This window comes from Macrotis lagotis, chromosome 3 (assembly GCF_037893015.1).
Source record: "Macrotis lagotis isolate mMagLag1 chromosome 3, bilby.v1.9.chrom.fasta, whole genome shotgun sequence".
Lineage (NCBI taxonomy): Eukaryota > Metazoa > Chordata > Mammalia > Peramelemorphia > Peramelidae > Macrotis > Macrotis lagotis.
The window spans coordinates 48,267,679-48,274,794 of NC_133660.1; positions in this window are offsets into that span (position 1 = coordinate 48,267,679).

Sequence of the window (7,116 nt, forward strand, 5' to 3'; positions counted from 1 at the left end):
CACATTCAGAAGTAGATAAAAAGTCAAAGCTCCTACATCCAAAGCTTCCAAGAAAAAAACATGAATTGGTTTTAGGCCATAGAACGAGCTCAAAAAGAATTTTGAAATTCAGATAAGAAATAGAAAAAAATGGGATGAGAAATGAAAGAAATTCATGAAAAATATAAGAACCTTGGAAATGAGACTCCAAAAATAACAAAGAAAATAACAAAAGAAACTATATCAAATGCTGTAAGAAGTGGAAAAATTAAACAAAAAGAAGAGCAAAACTGACAAAATGGAAAAGGAGGTACAAAAGGTCACTGAAGAAAATAATTCCTTAAAAATTAGAATTGAGCAAATGGTAAATAATGACTTTATGAGAACTCAAGGAGCAATAAAACAAAACCAAAAGAATGAAAAGTACAAGATTATGTAAGATGTCTCATTGGGAAATCCTGGAAAATAGATCCAGGACTGATAACTTAAAAATTATTTGACTACTCGAGTCATGATAAAAAAAAGAGCACAGACATCATTTTTCAAGAAATTGTCAAGGAATACTAATCTCATATTCTAGAATCAGAGGATAAAACTATGCCAAAATAAATATTGCAAGAAATATTATAATCAAATTCCAAAACTCCCAGATCAAGGAGAAAATATTGCAAGCATTCAAGAAGAAATAATTTAAGTACCAAAAAGTAACCATAGAAAAAAGTAAGTGCCAGGATAACATAATAACATAAGATTTAGTAACTGGTACATTAAAGGATCACAGGGTTGAGCATAGGACATTCTTGAATTAAAACCAAGAATCAACTAAGCACCAAAACTGAGTATAATATTTCTGGAGAAAAGATGATCATTTAATGAAATAGGAGACTATAAAACTTTCCTGATGAAAAGACCATAGCTGAAATGAAAATTTGATCTTCAAATACAAGACTCAAGAGCAGCATAAAAACATAAATAGGAAAGGGAAGTCATATGAGACTTAATGAAGTTAAATGTTTATATATCCTACATGAGAAGAGGATCCTTATCATTAGCTTTCTCATTATCAGGGCTGCTATATAGACAGAGGGCAGAGGTGGGATATTAGGGGCGGCTCTGGACTGGGTACCCCTGAGAGGAACGTTGAGACGCCCAGAGGTCAGAACCTGCCTTCGGGTACTGGGATGGCCTCGGTATGGGCTGGCTCCACCCTCAGGGGGAACTCAGGAGGAGCAAGACCACCTACTAGGAGGAGTTAGGTCTGGGGATAAAAGGGATAGTTCAGAAAGGCTCAGGGGGATTCTTAGTAACATCAATAAAGAAGTGAACCTCTCCTCCGGTGCTCTGCCTGGTTTGTTCTCCCCTCCCCCCACCCCGGGTGGGGAGCCAGAGACGTCTGAAGACCCTGGATTAGGGTAAGTAGAGGGCGGTGGCTGGAGGGTCAGACAGACCCCTCCCGCAACAGTGGGAGTCGAATATAAAAGAATAATATTTAAAAAATAAACTTAAGGGATGAGTTATTCTTGTCTCTACAAATGCTACAAAACTACATGGGTAACAGGTTCTCATATGTGGAAATGTGGAGCAGGGTTCCATGGGAACAGCAGTTGAACATGATTCATTTGATGTTAGAAGATCGGCAAAGCTGAAGACTGGAATGCCCGAATTCAAATCCATTCTTAGAGACTTATTAACTTTGTAACCCTGGGGAAGTACTTTAATTTATGTCTACCTCAGGTTCCTTCTCTGGGAACTAGGAATGAGAATATTACCTAACTCATAGGGTTAATTGTTAGGATCAAATGAGATAATATTTGTAAAGCACTTTGCATAGTGCCTAGCATTAATAGATGCCTAATAATTTCTTGTTTACTTTCCTTTTTCCTTCTCTCTCCCTTCTTCCTTCCATCCATCCATTCCTTCTTTCCTTTCCTAGTCCTGTAACTCAGAAGTACTTTCTTTTCTGTAGTAAAAAAGAAAATAATGAAAGCAAGGGAGATGGAAGGAAAGAAAGAACAAAAAAGAAAATGAAAAAAATTAATTCTAACCAGAAGAACAAAAACTTTTCCCTAAGTTCTCCCTCTGAGAATTCTCCCTTTTCTCAATCCTTGCTCCCCTATCCACACCCTCTGATCCTCTCTACGTGTACTATATCTTCTCATCTTAGAACTCACATTAACATCAATCTCTTCTCCCTCAAAGATCTTGAATTTTGAAGTTTCATTTCTTATCATGATCTCTTGTCCTTACCCTTGTCAGTCACCAATTCTAGATATTCTGTTCATTCCTACTTCAAACCATCATAATGCCTTCTCTCTCATTCAGCTAGATTTCTCCTTTCCCAGTCTTTACTAATCCAAGGGATTATCTACCACCTCATTTCTCTTGTTTCCTTGTCCTTTTGCCATATACACACCTTTGAAGTTCAACTCTGATTTATCAACTGACTTCCCTGTTCTGACTCCTAAACTATTAACATTGTAGATTGAATAGACTACAAACTCATGTTATTTTATACTAACAAGACTTAAAAGTACTCATCAATTCTTTCATTCATCTCTGCTTTATTCTCTATTATGGTTTGGGGGTACTTTGGAAGTATTCTCTTTTCTCTTTAGTCTTGTATATCTGCTACTTGACTGAAACTGAAATCTCTCATCACTGATATCCTATGACTCAGAATTTCTCTCATTTTCTCTTGTTCCTTTTGTAGTCTCTGGGAATTAGACTTTCTTGCAAAAATTAACCCTTTTTCCTTGGGCTTTTGATTTCTGTCCCACTTTAGTAGCTTAATCTATCAATCAGTTCCATTCTTTCTCCCATCTTTATTCCCTTTCTCCTGAATCTCTTGAGGTGTCTATAAATTCAGTTCAGTTTATCCTTATCAAAAACATCACTTAGATCTTGCTATCCATTCAAGTTGTCATCCTATAGCTCTAATTACATTTACAGCTAAACTCCTATAAATAAATTTACACTCAATCATTCCTCTTCCTCAGTCAAACAGGAAGCATTTATTATGTACCTTCTATGTACCAGGCTTTGTTTTAGGTACTCGATTGTCAAAATGAAATGATATATTCCCTCAATGAACTTAAATTCCATCTAGAGAAACAATAGTACCTTTCAAGTGTCTCATACTCAGAACGTTTCTAGATTGATATAATTGTTCTAAAAAGAAAACAATGCTAACTCAAAGGGGAGAATACCTGAAATATTGGTTTTGGTTGTTTCTTGTCCTTCATTATTGAAAAAGATCAAAAACGGCATCACTATGTTTGAGAAAAATTACAGCATGTCCAACTGTGACTGATCAGACCAATACAAATTCGGAATGTTCTTCCACAAATGGGGGCAAATAGTCCATGCGAACACCTAGGGTGGGTACTTTAAACTTATATATGTCACATTTCCTTTGAGCTGCTTCAATTCTGCCTTCCTCATAAAGTGCTGCCACCTCACTGATAAGGGCACGTCATGCTGGTTAGTCCTGTGCCACTGTCTCCCAAGTTATACAATCAATTCTAAAGTTCTTCAATGAGCCCTTCAGAGTGTCTTGGTATAGCTTCATCTGACCCTCTTTGGAGTGTTTGCCCTGTGTGAATTCTCCATAAAATAGTATTTTGGATAAGCTTATGTCTTACATTCTAACAAAGTGTCCAGCACATCATAATTGTGTTCTCTGTAGTAATATTGGAATGTTTAACAGTTTAACTCTAGAAAGGACCTCAGTGTTTTTATCTTCTCCTGCCAGGTGATCTTCAGAATCTTCCTAGGATAATTTAAATGGAAATGATTCAGTTTCCTGATATGGTTCTGTTAGACTGTCCATATTTAACAGTCATTTAGCAATGAGGTCAATGTAACATCTCTGTAGACCTTCAATTTCATGGTCAATCTAATACCTTTTCTCTCCCATACTTTCTTTTGGAGCTTCCCAAATACTGAGCTAGTTCTGGCAAAGCGAGTGTCAACCTTATTGTCAATGTGTTCCTCCTTGGAAAGGACACTACCAAGGTAGGTGAACTTGTTTACAGTATTGAAAACTTCTCCATTTGCTGTTCCATATATAGATGGTGTGGTGCTGGCCAATGGTAACTCATATGAATGATGCGGTGCTGGCTGGCGGAGCACCTGTGCTTTCTTTTATTTTAGGTTTTTCAAGCTAAAGGGGTTAAGTGGCTTGCCCAAAGCCACACAGCTAGATAATTATTAAGTGTCTGAGACCAGATTTGAACCCAGGTACTCCTTACTCTAGGGCTAGTGCTTTATCCACTATGCCACCTAGCTACCCCTAAACACCTGTGCTTTCTTAATGTTAATGGTTAAACTAAAATTAGTGCAAACAGCAGGAAATCAATTCATACTTTGTTGCATCTCAGTTTCAGATGCTGTATTGAGTCCAGAATCATCAGCAAACAGAAGATCATGGACCAACAATCCCTCCGCTTTGGTCTTGACTTGTAGCCTTTTCAAGTTGAAGAATATGCCATTGGTGGAGTAGCTGACCTTGAGACCATGTTTATGCTCAGTGAAGATGATTAATAATATGACTGAAAACCTCATGCTAAAAAGTATGGGAGCAAGGATACATCCTTGTTTTGCTCCATAGATGACTGGGAAATCTCAAGAGCATCTTCTGCTATTTAGAATTCCGGCATGTATGCTGTCATGAAATTGATGTACAGTATTGAAGAACTTTTCCGGGCAACCAAATTTTGACAGAATTTTCCATAAACTTTCATGGTTGATGGTATCAAAGGCTTTGGTCAGATCTAAAAACGTTTTGTTTCAGTCATTTATCATGGATTTGTCGTGCTGATGGATCCACATTGATTAAAAATAGGGACTCGATCCCAGGAAGATGAACTGACTACACCCATAGGGTTTTTTTTTAACAGACCATCATTAATCAATGCAGAAGCCAATGACTGTTTACCTCAAGTTAAAGTCAATCAATCCCTACCTGAAGGTATAAATGAAGAAGAGCTCCTTTCAAGTGGCAAAGCACCTGTTGCTGATTCTATTCCAGGTGGGGGACATTGCTCATCCAAAAACTGTCTGAAATTTTCCAAGCCTGAAGAGGCTGTCCCCCAAGATTTCAAGGATGCCTCCATTTTCCATCTCTATAAAGTTTAAGGGAATAGATTGTCCTGTGACAATCTACAGGGGTATTGCTTTTTTTAGTCATTGCTGGTAAGATTCTTGCCAGAGCCCTTCTCAATAGGATAATCCTTCAGCTGAAAGTTGAACACCATCCTGAAAGCCAATGTGGCTTCAGAAAGGGTAGAGGAACAGACTATGTGCTACCTAAAACATATCTATTTGTAGAAATATATACATGTTCTCCCTTTTGCCCCACTCCCTTCTTCTCTCCCTCCTCCTCTTCTTCCTCCCTTCTTTCCCTCTTCCAATACTTCATCTCTATGTCTCTCTGACTCTGTTTTTTGTCTCTGGCTCTCTCTCTCTCTCTCTCTCTCTCTCTCTCTCTCTCACCTCTTCCTTTTCTTTTTTTTAAATTCATTTTTCCAACTACATGCAACAATTTTCAACAATCAATTTTTGAAAGCGTTTGAGTTTTACATTTTCCTCTTTCCATTCTCTCCCCTCTATCTCTGGCAGAAAGCAATCTAACAAAAGTTATACATGTATAACAAGTTAAACATATATCCATATTAATTATGTTGTGAAAAAAGAAACAAATTCAAATGGAAAGAAAACATTAGGGAGAAAAAAGTCATAAAACAGATGACAACTTAAAAAAAATTGGAGATAGTAAGTTTTGGTCTGTATATATAAACTCCACAGTTCCTTTTCTAGATATGGATGATGTTTTCTATTACAAGACTTCTAGATTTGTCTTTAAATATTGTGTTGCTGAAATGGACAAGTACATCATTGTGGATCATCACCTAATTTTGCTGTTAGTGTATACAATGTTCTAGTTCTACTCACTTCTCTCTGCATCAATTTATCCAAGCCTTTCCAGGTTACTCTGAAAGTCCTATCCTTCATGAATTCTTATAGAACAATAGTGTTCTAACAGATTCATACATCACAATTTGTTCAGTCATACCCCAACTTATGAGTATCTACTCAGTTCCCAATTCATTTCTAATATGAAAAGAGCTCCTATAAATATTTCTATCCATTGTTTGAATATGAATTATTCCCCTCTCCAGAGCTCTGACAGGTAATTTATTTCTTACTCTTCTAACGTATTTTTCATACCTTGAAGAGATTATGAAAAAGGGTAAAAACATCACCTGTAAAAAAATGTTCATAGCAGCTCTGTTTGTGGTGGCAAAGAAATAGAAACTGAGGGAAAGTCCATCAATTGGGGAATGGTTTAACAAACTGTGGTAAATATACATAATGGAACACTATTGTTCTATTAAAAACCAGGAGGGATAGGAATTCAGGGTAGCCTGGAAGGATTTGCATGAACCATGCTGAGCGAGATGAGCAAAACCAGAAAAACATTATACTTCCTAACAGCAACATGGGAGTGACGATCAACCTTAATGGACTTGCTCATGAAAACAGGGCACCAAGCAGGCAAAATTTGGAGGTGTTTGTGATGGAGAATGCCATATTTATCCTGAGAAAGAATTGTGGAGTTTGAACAAAGACCAAGGACTATTACCTTTAATTTTAAAAAATGTCTTATTATGTAATTCTCCTATATCTTATACTATATGTTTCTTCCTTAAGGAAAGATTTCTCACTCATCACATTCAATTTAGATCAAGCCATACTGTGGGAATGAAGTAAAGACTAGAAAACTGCCTTCTGTGGGGGGTGGGGGAGGGAAGCAAGATTGGGGGGAGATTGCAAAACTCAAAATAAATGAAACCTTTCTAAAATTTAAAAAAAAGGACTCTGGTTCAACAAATTTTTATTATCTCTCCTAGATCCTCCAGATTAGCTGCTTTTTTTCCAGTGATAAATATCACATTTTCTTCTAGATTTTCATTCTCTGGGTTTTGTTTTGTTGTTTTTTGATTTCTAATAAAGTCATTACCTTCCATTTAAATGCTTAATTCTAATTTTTATAAATGTATTTTTCCAATGAACATTTTACTCTCATTTCATATTTGACCAATTTTACTTTTTAAGGAGTTCTTTCTTTTTCTTTTT